General features: G+C 32.7%; 2 protein-coding genes across 5 annotated transcripts in view; one reads left to right on the top strand and one right to left on the bottom strand.

Moving 5' to 3' along the window:
• The window catches only part of ITP (ion transport peptide), a 65,576-nt gene that overhangs the window by 25,563 nt on the left and 16,824 nt on the right, over nt 1–23,189 (bottom strand). Inside the window, exon 1 of one of the 3 annotated variants that reach the window (XM_065359639.1) lies at nt 3,233–3,766. The exons of 1 other annotated variant lie outside the window; for it this stretch is intronic. The gene's annotated coding sequence lies outside the window, so the exon portion shown is untranslated. Of the gene's footprint in view, nt 1–3,232; nt 3,767–23,189 lie in introns of those variants that run through there. One more of the 3 variants, XM_065359635.1, reaches the window with a different exon arrangement.
• LOC135842265 (peroxisomal leader peptide-processing protease) overlaps nt 3,929–23,189 on the top strand; it is a 52,847-nt gene continuing 33,586 nt past the window's right edge. The window contains exons 1-2 of one of the 2 annotated variants that reach the window (XM_065359634.1): nt 3,929–4,138; nt 9,337–9,362. The gene's annotated coding sequence lies outside the window, so the exon portion shown is untranslated. Of the gene's footprint in view, nt 4,139–9,336; nt 9,366–23,189 lie in introns of those variants that run through there. The other variant, XM_065359633.1, reaches the window with a different exon arrangement.

Below are 23,189 nucleotides of genomic sequence, written 5' to 3'. Positions count from 1 at the left end.
TATTCAGTAATGCAAATTGCTAAATACAAGTAAATTAGTGATTCAAATTACCCTTCACCAAATTAATCAATAATTTTCATTTTAAATCAGTGATCGTATTATGATGATTGTTGCAGTAATTTTCTTCCGATTTTTTTTCTGAACCTGACGTACCTTTTACGTATTTTATTCGGAATTATTAATATGATAAGATATCGACTCCACCTCCCCTTTTCTTGCGATTATTGCGAATCTCACCTATGATAGGTTAGAAGAACTGAACCCTGATGTGCCGGTTCGCTAAATCGCCAATCGAAGGTACAATAAAATTGCGAACTTATTTATAAAATTAACGATTACATTGGTGAACTATTTTAAGTATCGATACCGCGATGACCTGCTAATTTATCACCTTCACACGCCTTCTCAGATCATATTTAATATTACGCGATGATTTGCAAATTTGGTCGTGCATACATTTACAATATTACATACGTCTTGAGTACATTATTATGAAATCTTTCTTGTACAAAAGCTCTTAACACGCGCCAAATATAGCGTTGATATACTTTTAGACAAGGGTGGTTTAAAAATTCATCATTTTTTTTAAAAAACCGCTTAGTACGACCTTGAGTGATAAAAATATAATTACGATTTTGCTCTAAGGAAGTGGATACTTATGTACCTGTATGCTCGATCACGTGCTCGAAAACGTGTTAATTACTTAACGCGTAAATTTTATTCGAATCAATGAGTATATTAGCGAAGATTATCGAATATCGACAGGTTATCTATAAAATTAGTATCTTTTTAGAGGATTGGTTAAATTTTCGGTAGAAATAAACGTAATATGAACTCATGTATCAAGGATCAGGTGATGTGCATTTTTATAGGTCGTTAAACTTGGTTGAAATTATATCAAAAACGTTCTCGCATACATGACGCCAATTTCTTGCACGTTCATGTGTAACAGTAACTTGCTTTATTTTATAAAGAACTCCACTACCTATTTGATGTAATCTCATATTTTTCCCATTCACCTCTCATGCTCTGTATCATCAATGTATCATTTTCTACTACATCTAATCTGATTTTGGTTCATCGCGGTGTTTCTATCGAAATTTTAAACTTACACTTTAGAGCAGGAAAATTTACACAGACGATTTTGTAATGAAAAATTAACAAATGGAACAGGAAACTGAGATATTCGTTTGTTTGACATTATTGGTCTTTGTTGATAGCATCGTCGTGTAAACAATAAACATGGTCGATTCGTTACGATCATCGATTATAAATATTATTGTTTTTAAATATCGACTTGGTGTGATTATTTTTAGTGGGTTTCCAGGTTTCGACGACAAGTTCGCCAAATCACCTAGTTTTTACCTAATTTTATTACGTATTAAGTGTTTGGCTTCGATTTTCACATCGTTTGAGTGCAATTTTCGAGGTCTAGGATCTTGGGGGGGGGGGAGTAAAGGGAATGTATCATGAACAATAGGCGAATAATTTTTTTCCTCCAGTATTACAGATTTCTCGAATTGAAATAGTCTCATTTTCAGCCTCCTCTATTTCTTGATATTGCAAAAGTTGGGGGAAGTAATTTTTCAATTTCAGGATGATTTTTCAAAGTAATTTACTATTTTGTTTTAGCTCAATTTCTTGAGAGGAAATAGTATACTTTCTCTGTCTATTTACTCATTTTGACTGAAATGACCTAAAAATTAATTATATTTGGATTTTTAATTATGAAAATTTTAGAAAAATAGCCATTGAAGATTAAAAAAAAAAAAATTCTAAAAATGAGAGTGAAACATTTTGTTGAAATGTTCAAAAAATGATGAAAATGAAAGAACATAATTTTGAAAAAATTTCATAAAAAATTCAAAATACCATTTTTAAAATCCAAAATCAAAAATATATTTAGGGCGGTTATGTGAATTTTCAATTGACCCCCCCTCCCCTCCCCTCCCCGTCATCAATTTAGCCTGCATCATGAAAAAAATTACACGTAGAATATTTAAATAGAATTCTTAATGAGTTCCTCAGATTAGGTGTAGGTAATCGAATACCAAGATTTCGTATCATTTTACAGATTGCAAAACACATTATGGTCTCTTCTTATCACAATTTTGTTATTTTTAAACTTTCTTAGCGGTGGGGATTTTCACTTTTGTTTTCGTTTCGTTCATAATCCCCCCCCCCCCTCTTATCTTTCAGAATCCATTCTTATCTAATTATAAAAGTGGGGAAAAATCGAATTATACAAATATTATCTAATTATACATCAAAGAAACCCCTTTGAAAACATTTTAAAACTAATTAGGGGTCTCAAGTATGCACCATTCCATCTCCTCTCCTCTCAAAAAAATTGAACCAATTTTCATTTTTAGATGATTTTTGGTTATAATGATTTCTTTTACCTTTGCTGAACTTTGATTGAGAAGGAGGTGTGATTTTCATTCCCCTTCCCCTCCACACCCTTTTGGCTGAGATGAACTTGGAATTTCGTTAAATTTGAATTTGAGGCTGTCAGGTTTTGCCAGTGCCATTGAGAAATTTGGTGAAGTGTTTTTTCAATTGAAGTTTTTTTATCAATATTTTTCAGTTTTATTGAATTTAGGTATGAGTTTTTTTTTTTAAGTGGAGGTGTATTTTTACTATTTTGAAGATAAGGGGAGATCTGGAGACAAATTTTAAAGTTATTTTTCATTTTTAGACGTGAACATAATTTGTGAAAATGTTGAAGCAATGATTGAAAAAATTATCGATGGATAAAAAATTTGGATGAAATTTTTTTTTAGTATCAAAAAATCAAAATCTCAGAGTTGATGTTTTATTGCAAAATTTTTCTTTTTCAAGTAGACTAAAATTGGAGTAAAAAATCAATCTTTTTGCTATAAACCAGGCGTAGCTAAAACTTCTTCCTCGAAGCTATTTTTAAAAAAAATCTCAAAGTTGGTTCGAAAAAATGGAATAAATTTGCGAATCGTCCGTCACTGACCGGTTCAATAATTGGTGTGGCATCATGGGTAGTAATTTTCCGCCGGTTATCGATGGTTTGAAAATTTCATCAAGTTGTGTCCAAAGAACGATATAATTTATAAAGTTTGAAGGTTTCACCACGCCTCTATATAAAAATGGTGTAAATTTTTTTTCATCCAACACGAATCGTAGGTATACTGTGAAGATAAGTATGGCCCAGCCGGCTTATAATTTAACGTAAAAATTACTTTAAAAAAATTCAACTTACGGTTTCTTTGACTGGTAAAAACGCTAGGCAATACCGGCGCGCTTTAATGATTAGGAAATTTGCGCAGGTTTTACGCGAATTTACGGAACACTGAACCGGGAATACTTTGGCCACAAAGGGATGCGGCGATCACGATGAAAAAATTAGTTTTTTTTCGAGTTCACACACCAACACAAACACGATGCAAAGATAATATTCAAGTTTTAGAATGATGCAGAACAAACATATAATTACAAAATACGTCCGTATTAGTACATTGTTTTGAATTTATTGTCATCTTCGATAATGCATTTTGTTGTTTACTAATCGCAAAATTACGTAAAACAAAATTAAAACTCGGATTTAAAACTTTCTCAACGAACTACTATATGGACGGAAGAATAGTAAAAATTTGCCAAAAAACAACAAAATAATAATCAACTTTTTAGCAGTTTTGAATCGCGAGATACGGTCACAATAAGCGCGGAATTTAATACTTTCAGTTGTAAATTCACAAGTCGATGCTGCTTCGTTGAGTGTTCAGTAACATGTGATCACGCTTAACTTACGAAGCGGACGCGGTTCGGAGCCACCAAGTCTAACAGTTGTCTAGCCACTTTACCCCTGCCGTCATTCATACAAAAAGTGTAGGTACATACGTCATTCTTAAAATTGCATCATACGAATTAACCAAGTACCTAATTAATTAATTTTGCTAGCCTACCTGCCTATAAGGTATATTGTACGCGTAAAAATTAATTTGATTTTTTTTTTACCTTCGCGAACTCGTTTAAATGTTTATAAATAAGCGCACATTGTATCTGTAGGTAAGATTAGAATCTTATTCGAGGAATTTGCCATCTTACTCGTAAGAGATCCGATCGCGCATAGCAATGAAACGCTGCTAGGACTTCCGACTTTGAAAAGGTTAGTAAACGTAAACTGTGTGTAGAATTTAGGTGTTCGATATAATGAATTGATGTAGAAAGTATTGCTTTTTTTTTTTTGCCAAACACGAAGGAGAAAGCTTAAGTTGAAGATTGTAGGCGTTTTGCAAATATGTACTGTGATGTAATTGAGTAGGCTAACGTAATTAAAATTTGAAGTTGAATAAAACTTACCATCGAATCGCGTGGTTGTTGGAAAATGCGAAAGAAGATCAAGAAATTAGATACAAAGTTGCTCTTCGATAAGATTAACTAATGAAATAAGTTTATTAATAAATTGTGCAGTATTTATATACTTTTTTGAAAATCTAATATTACATATTTTTTCTTCGAAATCGTATGTAGTTATCATTCATGATGAAATTTCAAACTGCATCTCCTTTTCAAGGTTTCACTTCATTAACCACAAACCTAATTTCATTAAAAACATTTTTCACGAAGCAACCTCTCGAGGTGTCTACTTTTGATTTGAACGAGACTACAAGTTTTGGAAAGAGCATGATCTAAAACCCCCAAAACCAAATTTTAATCTGCCTAAATTGATTTTTAAAATTTTGATGAATTTTTGGTAATTAGAAAGTGATTGTTTTCGGCGATTTATGCGTTTAGAAAAAATTCAAACAGTTCTGGTCCAGTGATTCTGGAGCTGCAACTCAATTTTCGATTCCTTCATAATTTTAAAATTTCTCCGCAAGCCGCGGCGTGGAAATCAATTTTGGGAAGGGTGACTAAAAATTGAATTATGGCTTATTCTCGGTTTGTATGAAGGGTTTATCCATTTGAGCCAATTCCCAGGTGAACTCTTCGAGTGTTTTTTTTCACCGCATAGGCACAACATTTTTGAAATCAGACGGGAAGGAATCAAAAGAGGACCCCAAAATACATTACGAGCAAAAATTTCATCAACTGAAATTCATTTTTCGATTTTTTGCAAATTTTTAAAAATTTTGAATTTGGCCAATTAATCTAGAAAAAAAATCAAAATTTGATCAAATTAGCAATTTATTCTTCGATTTTTTGCAAATTTTCAAAAATTCAAATTTGACCAATTTCTTTTTTAAAAAAATCAAAATTTGATCAAACTGGGATGAAATCCTGAAATTTTGTTTACCCTACTTTTGATTTACTTATAGTTGATTGGTGATAGTTTGGAACCGTTCTGGAGCGTCCAGCGGATTTTTGAATTCTTTAATTTTTGAAACAACGTTATAAGTACCTAGGGTGAAAATTAAATTCAACTTCTACTCGTATAAACTCGAATTTATCATATTTTCGATCGATTTAGACGCATATGTACTTTGCAAACATTTTTGTGTCGGTTTAAATCCAATGTACTTACAATTAGACGATTGGAAAATTCACCAGAGGGTCCAAAAAGGTTCGAAACCATCGTGAATCAACCACGGAAGGTTAAAAATAGGGTACAATACAAACCAAATTTCAATGTTTTTCGTTCACATGTTTGCGAACGATCAATTTTTCATTTTTTTCAAAAATAATCTCTGAAGAAAATTTTCAATTTCGATTGAATGTATGCACCTAAATCGATGGAATGGGTTACAAATAGAGTAAATCCGAATTTATAGGCGCTGGAATTTCATTTTCTGCCAACTGACAGGTTTTTTTAATAAACTGGAAAATCTGAAAATCCGCTGGAGGCTCCAGAACGGTTTGAAACCGTCAGCAATCGACTCGTGAGGTCAAAAATAGGGTACAAACCAAATCTCAGCCTTTTATGTCAATTTGATTAAATTTTGACTTTTTTTCATGGAAAATAAGCCGAATTTAAATTTTAAAAATTCGCTACTTAAATATCGAAGAATTGATTTCGGTGCCTGTAATTTTTTCTAGGTGTGTATTTAGGGGTCCGCCTTTGATGCCCTTTCGTCCGATTCAAAATTTTTTTGTCTCGATTCAAAATTTTTTTGTCTGGATTCAGATGTATGTACTCCCCTTTGTAAAATTTAAAAAAAATAGAAATTATCACATCGAATCGTTCTGGACCTCCTCCCGTGATTTTCAACTTCTCCCAAATTTTAAAATTGCTCTGGAAAGCGCAGAAATCAAGTTGAACATCTAAAAAACCGAGTTGTGCCTCGTTTTCGACTAGGTATTTAACGAGTTATCCACATTTGATCCATATTTCGGGCGGATACATAGCACATTTTAAAAAATATCTGGAGAATGCTGATTGAAAAAAAAACAAAGATGATCCAACATCTCAAAATCTTTCTGAGTACATACACCTTAGTTCCTTGAATTTCGAAAAAATTCAAAATACTTAACTTATAGATCCAGAAAAAAAATCAGAAATTTGGAATTATTTTTAGATAAATTTTTTCCCTTGAAGGAGCCCATTGAGGAAATTTTTGAAAAAAAGATCGAAGTTTTTTTGCTCTAGCCCTTAAGTAAATACAATTTTAGTGACCAGAAAAATCAATTTTTACAAGTGTAATAATCATGCAATTACAAACACCTCCCAAAAAAATGTGAACAAAAGTGCCTTATTTTATTGTGACCCAAAAAATGCAGTTTTATGCAATTTTTGTGACCAAATGATGCAATTTTTGGGACCAAGAATGCAATTATTGTGACCAAAAAAAGCAATATTTGTGATCAAAAAATACCTTTGAGATGTCCTCCTGGAAGTAGACATAGATATAAGTGGGCTTAAATTCGAATTGACCATTTAAAGAGGTTGAGAATAAGTCACCATTTTTCTGTTGTCCAAATTGATTTTCACGTCTTGTAAAAATTTATTAAAAACCTGGAGAAATTGAAAATCACACTGATTGCAAGCTCCAGAATGACCAAAAACAATAGAATTCGGAGGTTTAAGACTAATTTCTATCACTTTTGCCAATAAATAATATTTTTAAAAAAAATCATACTTATTCATAATTAACTAACTGCCGAAAATGGTCTATTTTAAATTTTCAAAAAATGACCAAATATTGAAAAGTCGAATTGAGCTACTGAAATTTTGGTTGTGTGAATTTTAGACCATATTCTTTAGGAAAACAAATGTAAAGTCATAATTAGGATCATTTTGAGCTATAGGTCCAAAGTTCGGTATGTTTGTCGTGCGTGGCTAAAGGTTGTAAGAAAATTTTGATGAATCATGCAGCACTGTATATGTACTTAGGTACATATTTGAACTTTCATATTTTAGAACGAGGAGAATGAAGGTCTTGAAGCGTTGTGCAGCAATGTAGAAAGTCTCAATAATTAAAGGCAATTAATTGTGATGAGAAAGCTCATAAAGAAGTAAAAAAAAAAAATACAAAAAATAATGGCAATACGTTGTTGAAAAAGTTATCTTTTATTTAATTCTTGCGTTAAAAGTCAGTTCCCGATGCAATCGAAAAGCACTTTTCACTTTGAAATTAGTGATAAAGAATTGAAAATTCGTTCTACTCAATAATGAACTTTCGTCCCGATTGATTTATAAAAATAACTTTTCGTTCGTAAAACTGTAAAACTGATTCATAAAATGTATAAATATAGCTCTTCGGTTCCTTGAAATCCGAAATTTCTCTTTCATCCGTGATTACTAATCCACGATTTGAAATTATTATTTGTTTGAAAGCTGAACTCGTTTATTTTTATTTTTTCAACTGAAGATATACAATGATAGGTAGTACAAGTAGGTGAAGGTATTTTGTTCAGTTTAAATATAGTTTTGTGAACAAAACCTATCTACATATGTAAAAAGTAGCCTTTGTACAGAAAAAATAACCTGACCTTGAATACAAATCAGGGATTAAGGGTGAGGCTGAGAATAGCTTTGGAAATGTTTACATTTTATGCGGTGAATCAGTGTTGTACGGATCTGAATGAATCACAGAAAAAATCCAAGTGCAGTTTACCATTACTTGGCCTTTGTGGGTACCTACTCGTAGGTACATATTAATGAACCTTTTTGAAATTTGTTCCTATGAGTCATTGTTTTCGACTTCGGTACTAAAAAATGATCTTACTATACGTGATTTTGATCTTTTATGTTAGATTTTCGGTCAATACGAATGAAACGAAGAGGCTTATGTTCAACTTTTATCAATTGCTCTGATAAAGGACCTCAGTTATTCAGTGTTTTTTCGGTCTAGTGAGACGGTATGAAGGGTCTTTTCTATTCTATCAAAAATTGCGAACATCACCTTACTCATGAATTCAAAAGAAAAATTGGTTTATATCTTTATTTTCAAATTCCCCGTTATTCAGTTTATACATCTCAGAAAAATATTAAACAGTATTTTCCCATCGAATTTACCAAAAATTGGGATTACAAATGCTAGTGTATCTTTTTTTTTCCTAAGAATCAGTTTTACTCAAAGTTGTGGCCGTGTAATTACAGTTTTTATTATTATTATTAGTTACTCATAAATAAAATCGGTTTATACATTTTTTTAAAAATTTGAATCATTTTGTTTCAAGTATCTGTAATTGCGAAGTGATAAATTTTACCTACATACGTACATAGTAACGTCAAAATACAGTAAAAGTGTTTTTTGCCTTGATTTTGTACGTACCTATCTACATACATGATGCATAGGGTGTCCTTGAAATGACTATAAACCAAGCTGCAAATTTAGATCTATAAATGACCATCATCAAAAAATATTCAGATGAGCATTTCATTATTGCTTTTTTCCTTGAATTAAAGTTGAAAAAGTTACCTGTTGTTCTCAACTACGTACATGAAAAAAAATTTTTAAGTTGTAAATTATCCTAATTCAAATGTTATTACTACTCAATTATATTATTTTAGTACAAGGCGAAGACTTGCAATGCTGAAATTTGTTCATTTTTGAACAAACTACCGTTTTCTTCGCTCATTTTTTAAATTCCATGTAGGTACAATTTTTCCTTTTCAAAATTTATGCCAGCTCTTTCAGTTTACAAGCTAGATAAAAATTCATGCAATCAAATTTCGCTAGCGAATATTGACGACAATGGATTTTTCGATAGGCTCGCCTACTTATTTTTAATTTTCCAATCTAAACAAAGCTGCAATTTCCCAAGAGAACCTATTCGATATTTTCGTTAATTAAATTTCATCGTGTGGTATTTTGGTTTCTGAGAACTTTTCCATTCACAGCTGGTACCTCACATTTAAGACCAAGTTTTCAATAATATTTTACCATGTGATTTGTAATTTTGATTGTTTTTCTGTTTCAGGAATTTAATGGTGTGAAAATCGACTATAGGTAAGTACTGAGATGTGATTTTAAACTTCTGTATTAAGTGAGATATTGTTTTCGGTGGTAATATTATAGAAAATTCCCTGTCATTTCGTATTCCAAAATTATATTTCAAATTTTCAGTCACTCGGTTATTTTGCTTATTCTTGTTACCAAAGCAAAAAATATTTTAGTTGCCATAACAAAGAGTTTGGAATTGTTTAAAATAGTCCAAAAATTGTATGAATTTGTAAAAAAATTAAAAGGTCAGTTCTATGTATTTTGGGGATTTCAAGGCATTTTTAGAGAAAAATTAAGTTTTCGAAGTATTATCCTTAATTGTGTCAAAATTAGTCCTCAGAATATTATTGTGATTCAAAATGTGACCAGCAATTTCGTTTTTCATGATTTATGGTCTTTTTAATTTTTTTTAGCTTTTTTGGAAAATTCAATATCTACCTTTTTAGACCTTCTTTCCAAATTTTCCTTTCGAGCTGCTGATTTTTTAGGAGCTAAAAAATAATGAAAATCAATGAATGAGTGACCGAGAGGATTCTTTTTTAGATTAATTACGTAACTAATTGATTTCGAATCATATTTCGAGATCGAATGCAAAGAATTAGAAATTAATTTTAGATTTTGTTCAATTTCCGCAATACTTTTGTATCATTAACTCCTTTAAAAAATTGAAAAAAAAAATACATGCAATGAGTAATAGGAAACTTTGAACCAAATTATTCGCGATAATGAAAAAAAAGTATGTAAATGCGAAATATGAAAAATATTCACTGCCCTAATAATTACCTTACAATGTAGGTAAATAGCAAGTTAGTGCTTCCGCTTCGATATTTTTCCATCAAGTATTACGACAATGGAATTTCCAAAATCAAAGAGGAAAAAAGTTGATCCATAAGAAAACTTAATGTTTTTCTCTGAATAAGCCATCATACTCGCACTTATAATCCTTGAAATAAGTACCAACTTACGGGTGACTGAACACTACAAAACATCACCGCAGCCAAAAAAATAATTAAAAAATACAGAAATAGTAAAAAAAAAAAAAAAAAAACAAGATGAACTAACTTTATATATATAAACAAGTATTTACGTAAATCGAAATTTATCGCGTGATCTTAAAAAAATAAAAAGATTTTTAATTACACGGTACACTTTTAAAATTACCCAGTGAATTTTAAGACCTCTACGTGCGGCAATAATTAATAAACATACCAAAAAATTCACTCGCGCAAATACCGAACGTGCATGAACATTGCTGGCAATTTGTTAACAATTTTGAAAAATGACTCGAACGAAATAAAACCCATATTCGGGTATTTTTCACGTTATGACGGAAACGAATTAATTATTCGAATAATTACTCGCGATCGTTTCCATTACCTATACATAGACGACATTTCTCGAGAGTGGTTCATTGACCGCGGGGATGGTTTAACAAGTTTGATAAACGCTTAATCTTATTTACTTTTATAGAATAGTTCACTGATAAAATAGGTTTAGGTACGCAATCGTGAACTTTAATCGTCCAGGAAAATCTGCATAAAGCCAATGCACTCTCGTCTTGTCTTGTCATCCGCTAACGTTAAATTTTTCAGTCTACGTTTGAAGAAGAAAAAAAAATGCATCAATGTATTTGCGCAGATTTAGATCATGATTCCAAAACCTGTTCATTCGTCAAACGGTCAATCACACGCAACCTTTCACTGGCGATATAAATATCCGCGCTGTAGCGATTTAAAAATGATCAATGGTCCAAAATTCACTCGAATAATTTATTCGATCACATGTCAGACGCTTGTATAACACACAATGCACTTTCTCTCGATTCACGAATAGCAAAAATTCCTCCGCAAATAACGACGCGTTCGCCATAAAAAGAAGATTTATCCTCCAGCTACGAATCCACCCAGGCTGCGATGAAATAATCCGTTTAATTAGATCAGCCTGCGTTATGAAAAGCGAAACTAATACACGGATAAAAAATTTCAATTCGATGAATTTATCAATGTTTTTTACATAGAGAGAAAAAATTTATTGCGAATGGTTCTTCGAAATTCAAATTTCATGTATTAAAGGTGATGGACTTCACTTCCTCTCAGTCGTTGTTCAACCAATTGGCTTAAAAACTTGATGTAAAAGTAGAGGTACTGCTGAACGATGACCCATAATTTTTTCAGTTTTATTTTTTTTAAATTTGAGCAACAACCATGGAATCCACTTTGCTAATTTCAAATGACTTTTGAGGGGGGGGGGTGTCAAATTCTTAAGACTCTTTTCATGGTATACAATTTGACTGAAATTGGAATTTGAAGAATCCAAAAATAGATTACTTTTCAAGTAAGTAACTTGAGTTACTGAAGATACTAAAAGTGAAAAAGTGACGAAGTAACATTTTGTCACCTTTTTCAAAATTTTGATTGCCAAAGTTGCTTTTTTTAAAATTTTGAATTTTTCAATTTTTCCAAATCATGGCCCAAAAAATTTCAAAGCGTCATGTCATAGTTTTTTTTTTTTTTTTTTTGAAAGATTGCCCCAAAAGTCTCGCTTCTTTGTCAGAAATTGCCAAAAATTTGTTTCAAAAAAATTCCGGTCTCGCTTTTTGTCTGAAATTATGAGAAAAAAATCTCACTTTTTTGCCAATACCTAATTGCCAATAAATTTTCACTTTTTACCAAAAATTTCCAATAAGCCTCACTTTTTTGTTAAAAATTGCTAAAAAGCTCTGCCTTCTGCTGTAATTGACCTCTCGGTCAAAAATAGCAAAAAGTCTTGTCTTTAGTCAGAATTCCAAAAAGATACATTTTTTCTTCTTCAAAAATTACCCTAAAGCCTTGTTTTTTCGGAATTAGATAAAAAAAACTCTGTCTTTCAAAAAGTCTCATTTTTCACCAAAAAATTGTGAAAGAGTTTCATTCTTTGACTAAAATTTCAAAAAAGTATCATACTTTTGCCATTACTACTTGCATTAAAAATTTTTAAAGTCTTGCTTTTTGCCTAAATATGCCAAAAATTTCAGTAGTTGGAAAAAATTCCTGCCTTCTGTTTTAAAATTGTCAAATCTTGCATTTTTTCAAAAACCTACCAGAAATTGTTCTTTTTTTGAAAAAAAAAGTTCAATTGTATCGCTAAATTGTCGTAGTTTAGCATTTTTACTTAAAATTACCCAAAGCTTTTTTTTCCACCAAAAATTGCCATAAAACTCACTTTCATCTGAAGATTTCAAAAAGTCTCACTTTTTTCCAAAGATTGCCCAAATTTTGTTGTTTTGTCAGAAATTGGCGAAAAACCTTTGCCTTTTCATGTGAGTTTTCTTCTTTCTTATATTTTGTATTAGTTAGGACGACAAGTAAGTAATCACCAGAATGTCCTCACAGCACTTGAAAACTTTTCTGACTGTTTGGTGACTTCGTGGTGACGGAGTCACCATGTGGTTCTCAGTCTTTCATATGGCGAATCATTGGTGCTGTAATCACCAGAATGTACTCCTGGCCCTTGGAACATTTTTTGACAGTCTGATGACTTCTTGGTGAAGTTTGGTGAATTCTGGCGACTTCTTGGTTACAGATTCACCAAGAACTCAAAGAAGTCACTATGCCAGCTTTTGTCTTACTCACGGCGAATTATCAGTGGAGAAATCACCAGAATGTCATCATGGCCAATGAAACATTTTTTGACAGTCTATTGACTATTTGGGGAGTTCTGACGAATTCTGGCGACTTCTTGGTAACAGATCCACCAAGAAGTCACCATGTTAGTTTTTGTCTTACTTATGCCGAATTATCAGAGACAAAATCAGCAGAATGTAATTCTGACACTTGAAACATTTTTTGACAATTTGGTGACTCCTGAATAAACTCTGCAGGTGAATTCTAGCGACTTCGTGGTGACAGATTCACCGAGGAGTTGACATGTGAGTTTTTGTCTTTCTTACAGCGAATTATCAGTGAAGAAATTGCAGGAATGTCCTCATGGCCTTCAAAAAGATTTTGACAGTCTAGCGACTCCTTGGTGAATTCTGGTCACTTCATGATGGCAGATTCAGCAGAAGTCACCAAGTGGGTTTTTTGTCTTTTTTATGGCGAATTATTGGTGAAGAAATCACCAGAATGTCCTCATAGCTCTTGAAAAGTTTTTTGAATGTCTGGTGACTCCTTTGTGAATCCCATGGTGACTGCTTGGTGGCAGATTCACCAGAACTCATCAAGTGGGTTTATTGTCTTTGTTAAGACTGATTGTTGGTGAAAAAACCACCAGAATGTCCTCATAACTAAGAAAATTTTCTTGAATGTCTAGTGACTTCCTGGTGAATTCTGGTGGCAGATTCACCAGAAGTCACCAAGTGGGTTTATTGTCTTTGTTAAGACTGATTGTTGGTGAAAAAACCACCAGAATGTCCTCAAAGCCCTTGAAAATTTGTTGAATGTCTATTGTTGGTGAAGCAATCACAAGAATGTCCTCATTACCATAGAAATTTTTTTTGAATGTCTGATGACTTCCTGGTGAATTCTGGTGAAAGATTCACCAGAAGTCACCAAGTGAGTTTTTTGTCTTTTTTATGGCGAATTGTTGGTGAAAAAAATCACCAGATTGTCCTAAGAGCCTTTGAAATTTTTTTTTGAATGCCTGGTGACTCCTTGGCGTATTCTAGTGCCTTCTGGTGTAAGATTCACCTGAAGTCACTAAGTGAGTTTTGGACTTTTTTGGTGAGTTTATGATGAAAAATCACCAGAATGTACTCTTGACCCAAGAATTTTTTTTGAATGTCTGGTGACTCCTTAGTGAATTGTGGCGACTTCTTGGTGACAGATTCACCAGAAGTCACCAAGTGGGTTTTTGATTTTTTTTAAAGGTGAATTTATGATTTAAAAAAATCACCAGAATGTCCTCATGACTCAGAAATTTTTTGAATGTTTGGTGACTTCATGGTGAATTCTGGTGAAAGATTCACCAGAAGCCACCGATGAGTTTTTTGTCTTTTTTATGGCAAATTGTTGGTGAAAAAATCACCAGATTGTCCTCAGGGCCTTTGACAATTTTTTTGAATGCCTGGTGACTCCTTGGTGAATTCTAGTGACTGCTTGGTGACAGATTCACCAGAAGTCACCAAGTGAGTTTATTATCTTTGTTAAGACTGATTGTTGGTGAAAAAACCACCGGACTGTCCTCATGACTAAGAAAATTTTCTTGAATGTCTGGTGACTGCCTGGTGAATTCTGGTGAAAGATTCGCCAGGAGTCACCAAGTGAGTTTTTAGTCCTTGTTATGGCGAATTGATGTTCAAGTAATTCCCAGAATCTCCTCATAACCTTTGAACATTTTTCTGATAGTCTGGTGACTCTTTGATGAATTCTGGTGAATTCTGGTGACTTCTTCGTGACAGACTCACCAAGGAGTCACCAGGTGAGTTTTTGTCCTTTCTTGTACAAATTATTGGTAAAGCAATCACCAGAATGTAATCCAGGCCAATGAAACATGTTTTGACAGTCTTTTGACTTTTTGGTGAGTCCTGGTGAATTGGTGACTTCTTAGTGACAGATTCACCAAGGAGTCACCATGTGAGTTTTTGTCTTTCTTATAGCGAATTATCAGTGATGAAATCACCAGCAAGTAATTCTTGCTCTTGAAACATTCTGGCGACTTCTTGGTAAATTTTGATGAATTCCGGTGACTTTTTGGTGATTTTTTTGTTTTTCTTATGGTGAATTGTCGGTGAAGCAATCACCAGAATGTAATCAAGAATTGCAATCTAGTGTCACTTTTTAGTAAATAATTTCTAAAAAAGGACTGCTTTTTTTACCAAAATTTTTGAAGTTTTGATCAAATTTTTTTGGGAATTTTTTCTGAATTAAAGTGTTTTGCTTACGTTTTGTAACTTTTTTGGTCACTTTTTCGAGTTTTTTTGGTTACTGAAGTCACCTTTTTTTTTTAGAAAGAACTGAATACGATCCCTGAAATTTGAATTTTCAAAAATTCGTCATAAAATTAAAAATGAATATTGAATATTCTACATTTTAAAGAAGGAATTTTTTGATAATTTAAAAAAAAGAGGGCATCTCTTTTTTTGCCTGGGTTTTTTGCGTTTGAAAACTGCAAATAGAGAAAAAAATTCTTCAATCGTTATCATGAAGACAACTGGGTGAAAATTTGCATACCCTCCTCAAGAAATTCAACTCTTGTATACATAACAGACGAAAACCACAGTCTGTCTCGGTAGTTGATAATTTGCATTGGTTTAGGTTTAAAGGACTACATACAGTATATACTACTGTACTTATTCTGTTAATCGTAAAAACGTGTATAGATTGGCTCATCCTGTACATTTAAATGGTGTACACTGTTGAATGCTTTTCGAGACCAAACCATATGTATAAGTAAAGCTTTACCTCTAAAATGCAGCACATCTTGGGACTTTTTTTTAATTTATTCGCTCGTAAAAATTAATGTTCTGGATGGCTTTTGAGCTCGATGTAGGTTGCTGAAATGAACGATGTTTTTTAGGAAGAAGGAGACCGCGAACAAACATATAAATGATTTGCTCTCTATCGTGTTCTTCTCAATGTAACATTTCTTTTTATTACTTGTTCTTCGCATGTGGGTATATATTTTTGGGTAAACCGTTGTCTTTTCTTCCCCTGTAACCGAATTGTTGTCTTGATAAATCATCTTGCGGATTGTTTACCCAGTGAAATTGTCGCAACAACATTATAGTAATCTGTATGTGATTTGAAATCGTACAACGAAGACGTAAAATTTTGGCTTAGAACACGTCTTTTTGTTGGTAATTTCAGGGTCATGTGTGTAAGGTAGTGTAGGTCCTTCACCTTTTGCGTGTATGTTCGAGTTGAACGTTAATTACTTTCGAGTGGCAATTGGCACGATGTCAAAAGTAGATTTTCTGGCACAGCTATTAGTAGTAATATAGTAAATGTGAGTGTAAAACTGATTGTAATTTTTATCAGTTCGATTAATTTGAAAGTTCCTTGATTTACTCGCGAGCTTGGTCTGTTTATTCATCTTATTCACCTGTACTACTTTACTTATGTATACGGTTCCGACCTTTGTGAATTTATTGCCATATAACGAATCTGCTAAAAGCTGAACGGAAAGTTCCATAACTAGTTTTGGTTTTACCCTATCTATTTTTTTCTTCTTTTCGCCAGTCGTGTGATTTACAACTAGCTTACATATGGATATATGTATACGTACGTGTGCGTGTTCGTATTGTATGTGTTGCCCGAGCATATTAATTAGCTCCTTTTACATGTTTTCTTGTTCCCGAAGATCACTCACCCATTGATCAACCAGTTATATCAGGAAATTCCGACTAGATACACACAGGAGGATGATGATGATGGCGAAAAAAATGCTCAAATTTTTTTTTACACAGGTTTGTGTATCTCGATGCGTGTATTTTTTTTTTTTTTGTATACCACGATAGCAAATTGGATTTTTTTCACGTGGACGGTCAAGGCGAGTAAAATGAAAATTTATTGTTTGCAATTGAATAAAGCGGCAGCGAAAAGAAAATACTTATTAAGCTTTTCCGGTTTCCTAAATTCATATTGCTCAATTCACCTTCTTCGTTTGAATCTTTATTCAGTGTGTTATGAATGGCGTTATTTTCGTAGCGCACTACTTCGCAATTAAAAGGTTCATATTATGTATTAATGGCATTGGTGTACTTGCGTGGGTAATTCCACGATGCATTTCATTCATAAATTCCGTTAGCTGGCTCACACATCTGTAGAGTCGTTTGTTGGGTTCAGCACAACGATTCGTTCGTTTTTTAATCAAATCATTCGCCATTTACCTGACCGCTTAATTATGATGGTACTACTTATTCTGCATAATATTTCTGGGTAACCTTCGTTTTAAAATAATTTTTTCGGCGCTGGTGAAATTTTTTCATCCGTAGAACCTACCTCTCTCTCGCCGTTTTACTCTCCCTTGTCTGTACGTTCGTTCGTTTCATGTTCATCGGAGTTTTAGGACTGACGCGGTATGGTATGCGGTATTGCTCATTGCGTGTATTACAGACTAATTACAATTGTTGGAAATTTGCCTGCCAAGGTATTATTTAATACGAGAATTTGGCAATGACTTGGATCACCTGATTTTCAAAAACAAAAATATTCCCAGGGAGTTTAATTGTCTATACTTATGTAGCACATACTTACGTAGACGTACGTACGTCTGTACGCCGTCGAATCGTAATATTTACTGATGTAATTGCTGACATTGCACATGCGCCGAATCTTAGATAATTTAAAATGGCACTACCGCTGTCTACGAACTTGTGCTCAAAACTACTTACACCGAGACCAATCACAGAGTTCGTTACAGTTTTGAGGAGAGGAAGGAGGAAGGAGTGCAAGGAGTGCATTTGCACCGGGATTGAATTTTATTTTCAAGGAACCGAGAACAATTTCTGGCACCCAGATATACCTTTTGGATTAAGATCTTTTTCACAATTTGTTCAATTTTTTCAGTTTCAGACTTTTACTCTATTCAATGGAGGGATTCATTTTTAAAAGACACAAACATGGAAAGTATTTGCCACATAAATATGTACCTATTTTCAAGTTCAAATTTTTCAACAAAAAAAAAAGTTGAAAAAATAAGGCATAAAATCATTGAAAATTACCTATCACAAATTGATAAAAGATCAGCATTGAGAAAAATGTGGCTTAATTCGCTATACAAAATTCATATAAATATCTTAAAAATAGGTAGTAAAACTTTAAAAATTGAAAAAAAAAAATGGTTGAAAATTATAAAACAACGATCAAAATATTATCGAAATAAGATTAAATTATGAAAAAAATCACAATGTAATATCATGAAAACTGTACGATCGAAAGTTTGATGAAATTTTGAAAAACTTTGAAACAATTGCTCAAAACCTACTAGTTATACGTGAAAATATCTAAAAACGACCAAAACGTAATAACTAATAAAGTATCTTGAAATTCGAGAAAATCTTGCAAAATTCTCGAAACAGCATAAAAATTTGTCAAATTTATTGAACTGGCCTCATATTCATTGAAAATTATCATAATTGATTTTTAAAAAAGAGCACACTTGAGCAAACTGTGCAAAAATTGCTCAAAAATTTGTTTACATGTCATGAAAATATGTGGTTCAAAATATCTGAAATTGATAGAATAATTCAAAATTTCAGTAAAATATTCCAAAAATGCCCAAATGGGCGAATAAATGGTGAAAAATTACGAAAAATTGATCAGAATGTTGAACTCGTGCCAAGATGTAAAAACACTCAAAAAAGAATCATAATCATTAATCAATCACTATGAATATCAGGGTTGGGAAACATCGAGTCAAAAGATTAAAAATCCAAAATTTAGTTAGAGTATGTACTAAAAAAAAAAAAACACAAAAAACTGAAAAAGATTAGAAATTTTGAAAGGTTTTTATTACAAAATTATTTAACTTGATATTACGTATATAAAAAGTGAGGGTCGAGCAGCGAAAATTTTTTCAGATTTTACTATAAAGGATTTCAAACCCAAAATCCAAATTCCTTTGCAAAAACGGTTTTGAAATCCAAAATCTGTTGTGCAAGGAGGTATCCAAAATCCAAAATTCGGATTTCGAAGACTTTTGGATTTTAAATCCTGCCCAATCCTGCTGTAAATCAATGAAAAATGTTTAAATTTCAGTAAAATTTAGGAATGAGATCGTTGAAATCTCTTCAAATATAAATAAAAGCATTTTTTTCAATGTGTGAAAAAGTGTTGAAAAGTTTCAAAATTGATGTGAAAACACTATTTACTGTACATATATCACTAAAAAATAATGAAATTTAAATTTTCGTAAAATTTGTGAAAAATGCAAGGAAAATATCAAATATGTTAAAAACTTGTTAAAATTTGCACTAAAATCACTAAAAATTACCAAAAAATGATGAAAGTTTAGCAAAGGATGTAAAAAATGCACGAAAAGGTCTTTAAAATAATATATACATACTGAAATAGTGCAAAAACACTTTTAAAAGCATTAAAATCACTGAAAATTATAATAAAACACAAAATTTCATTTTTGACAGATTTTGACCAAAAATACATGAAACACCTTTAAGAGCCCTGGCACAAATAAATGCATTAAGAACACTGTAACTCACCAAAAAACAATGGATGTTCTATAAAGTCTGCCAAAATTGCATGAAATAAGTATTAGGCCTTTTTTTGTATTTCTTTTCTGAGGGGGACGCTGAATTGAAGTTGCAAGCCCCTAATTTTCATACCACCCCTCCTCCCCCCCGGCTACTGTACATAATTTTAATTTTTGAGAGAAAAAAATCGAAGTTTCAAACTTTACATTTTTACAAAATTTCATCAAATGGAAATGGAAAGCTGAAATTTACTCTACACGCCAATTTTAACACCTTATGAAGACGACTTCAGTTCGGTTCAAGTCATTTTGGAGCCTCCAGCGACTTTTTGAAAATTACTGGAGGCTCTAGTAGATTTTTTTGAAACTCGAAATTTCCACAAAATTTCATCAAACGGAGATGGAAAGTCGAAATTCATTCTGCAAACTAATTTCAATACGCTACGAAGTCAACTGCTGGTGGATTTCAAGTTGTTTTGGAGCCTCCAGTGACTTTTTGAAAGGTCGTATGGCATTTTTTGGAAAATTGAAATTTCCAAAAAGTAGCTGGAACTGCTGGAAGCTTCAAAACCATTTGAAACCACCATGTAGTCGACTTGATATCGCATTTAAATTAGTCTGTGAAATAAATTTCAGCTTTCCATCTCCATTGATGAAATTTTGTAAAAATTTAAAGTTTAAAAAATCTGCTGGAGCTTCCAGTAATTTTCAAAAAGTCGCTGGAGGCTTCAAAATGACTTGAACCCACCTGAAGTCATCTTCAGAGAGTGTTAAAATTGGAGTGTAGAGTAAATTTCAGCTTTTCATCTCCATTTGATGAAATTTTGTAAAAATTCAAAATTTAAAAAATCTGGTGGAGGCTCCAGAATTTTCGAAAAATTGCTGGAGGCTCCAAAACGATTTGAAATTTACCTGCAGTACTTCGTAGTGCATTGAAATTAGTTTGCAGGAAAAATTTCTGCCATCCAACTCCATTTTGATGAAATTTTGAGGAAATTTCGAGTTTCAAACATTTTCTGGAGGCTCCAAAACTGCTCAAAACGGTTCGAAACAGTTTCCAATCGATTTGGCATGTCGAAAATATGGTATATCCTAAATTTCAGCTTTCTTGGTCAATTAGGTAAAATTTTGATTTTTCCCCTCATTTTTGGACTGAATTTGATTTTCAAAAATTCACCAAAAATCTAAAAATGCACTTTAGCACTTGAAATTTTGACAGGTGAAAAATTTTTGCCTGATCTTTCGATCTATCTTTGTAAGGTTTAAAAAATTTCATGCAAGGCCCATGTTGGAACGCAAAATCTGCGATTTCGGCTGATCTGTCAATCAAAATGTCCGCCATTTTGTAAGTAGGGCCACTTTTTTCAAGGGCTAGAAATGTTCCTCAGAACTCCCCCTTTAAGAAGAAAGTCCTCCCAGAGGATCAACGGGGGGGGGGGGGGGGGGGTGCAATAATTCTTGAGCGGGCTCCCCGACGTGCAAGATAAGTACTGAGGTACAAACTTGAATGCTAAATTTTAGATTTACGAATTTTCATCGTAATTATTCTGATCTCGTTTTCGCACTATTACTATTCCGATAATTCAACATTTTTTCAAAAAAGTTACCAATTCATTTTTTCATTTTTTTCAAATTCGTTCTCTTTTTTAGTTTTTATGGAAATTTTTTGATAATTTCGAAATTTTCTTTGGGAGGACGGCGTCCCCCTGAGTCCCCCCACAAAAAAAGCCCTGAAATTACCAAAATTTAATAAAATGTTGCAAAAATTATTTAAAGTGTCACAAAGTACAACAGCGACTTTGAATTAGAAGGGTCGATATATGTCCATTTATTATTTTCATTAATTTTAGATTTTTGAATTTTGAATTTTGATTTGAAAACGTGAAGCTTTGAACTCTGAAAATTTTGGAGATTCCATTATTATTGAAAATTATGTATTATGTTGGAAAGAGAATGGAAATACATATGTTTCATTGTTTCTGTTTTCGCTGTGATCTTTTAAATTTTTCAATTGAAGCGTTTTTGAAAATTCAGATTTAATCTTCTCAAATTTTTGCAAACGCATTGGTTCCGAGTTTAATCAGCCTTGAGATGTAGGTTGAAAAATTTTCTTTTAATACAAAGAAAAATTTGATTCCTGCAAAAATTTTGAAATTAGTCCTGGTGAAGTTCTGCATTTCTGAATTGAAAGCATTCGAACAAACTTTCTGTTGGACATCCTGGAAAGTTGAAATTTTTCAGCCTAGAAAAAATGCGAAAAATAGTGCCAATGTTTCATTTGTGTACTCTTAGTTTGTTAAGCACCCTGTAGTTTAATGCATTTGATTTCATTACGTTTTTACGTTTTATTGCCTTTTTTCCCATTATGTCATCATTGCTGCGAATAGAATTCTACCTCTAACCAGATGCACGTTTCTTTGTAGCACAAGCCGAGATACTGAAGTAGTTTCGTTCATTGTGTTGTGCAACTACACATTTCAAAATGCTAAAATGAAGATTTTAGTGTGCTAATTTCTTCGTTAAATTTCTATCTGCCAAAGTAGCCTTCGCGGAAGTCTCTATCATTCTTGGAAGATGAGTTATGAAGTTTTTTTTTTGCCCGAATTCTCGGAAGTCTCGTTATATTATAGTCGTCACCGAAGTGTTGATATCCTGTTTGTAAAAGTGACAATTTTTAGTCGGATTTTCTGTCACTCAAACTAATCACAACAATTTCAATCATTCGTGGTCCACGAGTATCTACCATTTCTGAAAGTGTCTTTCTGGAAATTCAAATTCAAACTCTAGGTACTGATACATTAAAAAAATGCATTTCCATTCATCCGAATCAATCGGTGATGGTATTAAGCCCTCTGGGAGTCTCCAATGCCAAGCTACGATCGAAGGGAATCGCTGGAATGATGAATTCTTAACTGTCACCAAAAGATACCAATTGACTGGAAAGATTTTAAAAAATCAGGAAAAAGGTAAATTCAAGCTCAACTTCTCGATCACGTAAAAGATCAATAATTTCATGGACCAAATTAAAATTTTGAAAAACTCCTTCAAGTTCGAAAAATCGAATTCAGCTTCTTAAACGTTCCATTGTTTTATACTTAGTTTTGGACATTCTTTCAATTTCTTCGAAATAATTATGTGATCTTCATCTCTGTCAAAAATGCGATCTCCAAATTGGCGGTTCATTATGCTAATAATCCAAGACGTATCCTATAAATGTGCATTTTTGAGGGTCAGCACATTCCTGTTTTTGTACGCAAACCGTAAATCTGGTTAATTTTCCACACAGTTGCACTCTTGATACCCTCTCAACATTCAGACAGGCAAATCCGGCTCTGAAGGCATCGTAGCTCGCCTACCTATGGTTCTATGGTTCTTTTTTTCAAACATATTATGGTGGCTAATGACGTTTTAATTTTTTGACAAGTTTGTTTTTTAATCACTCTTTCGTATATGGTACAAATTACTATTATCAAGATTGCAAGAATGTTGTGTAAGAGAAAAAAAACCGGTGCGGCTGCCGAATGCCGGTGCGTTGTAACAGTTAATTTTTCTTAATTAGGCGTAATTTTGAATACGAGTACGTTGCAGTTTTATGGTAAGTGAAAAAAAAACCGCAAACATTGATCGTACGATACTTCTTCTGAGAATGATAATTTGACGTTTTTAAGTTCATTGCGATCTAACTATTTAGGTATAGACAAG

The sequence above is a fragment of the Planococcus citri genome, chromosome 4 (assembly GCF_950023065.1).
Source record: "Planococcus citri chromosome 4, ihPlaCitr1.1, whole genome shotgun sequence".
NCBI lineage: Eukaryota > Metazoa > Arthropoda > Insecta > Hemiptera > Pseudococcidae > Planococcus > Planococcus citri.
Note: the sequence above shows the minus strand (reverse complement) of the source record. Positions and strands in the feature narration are given on the sequence as shown.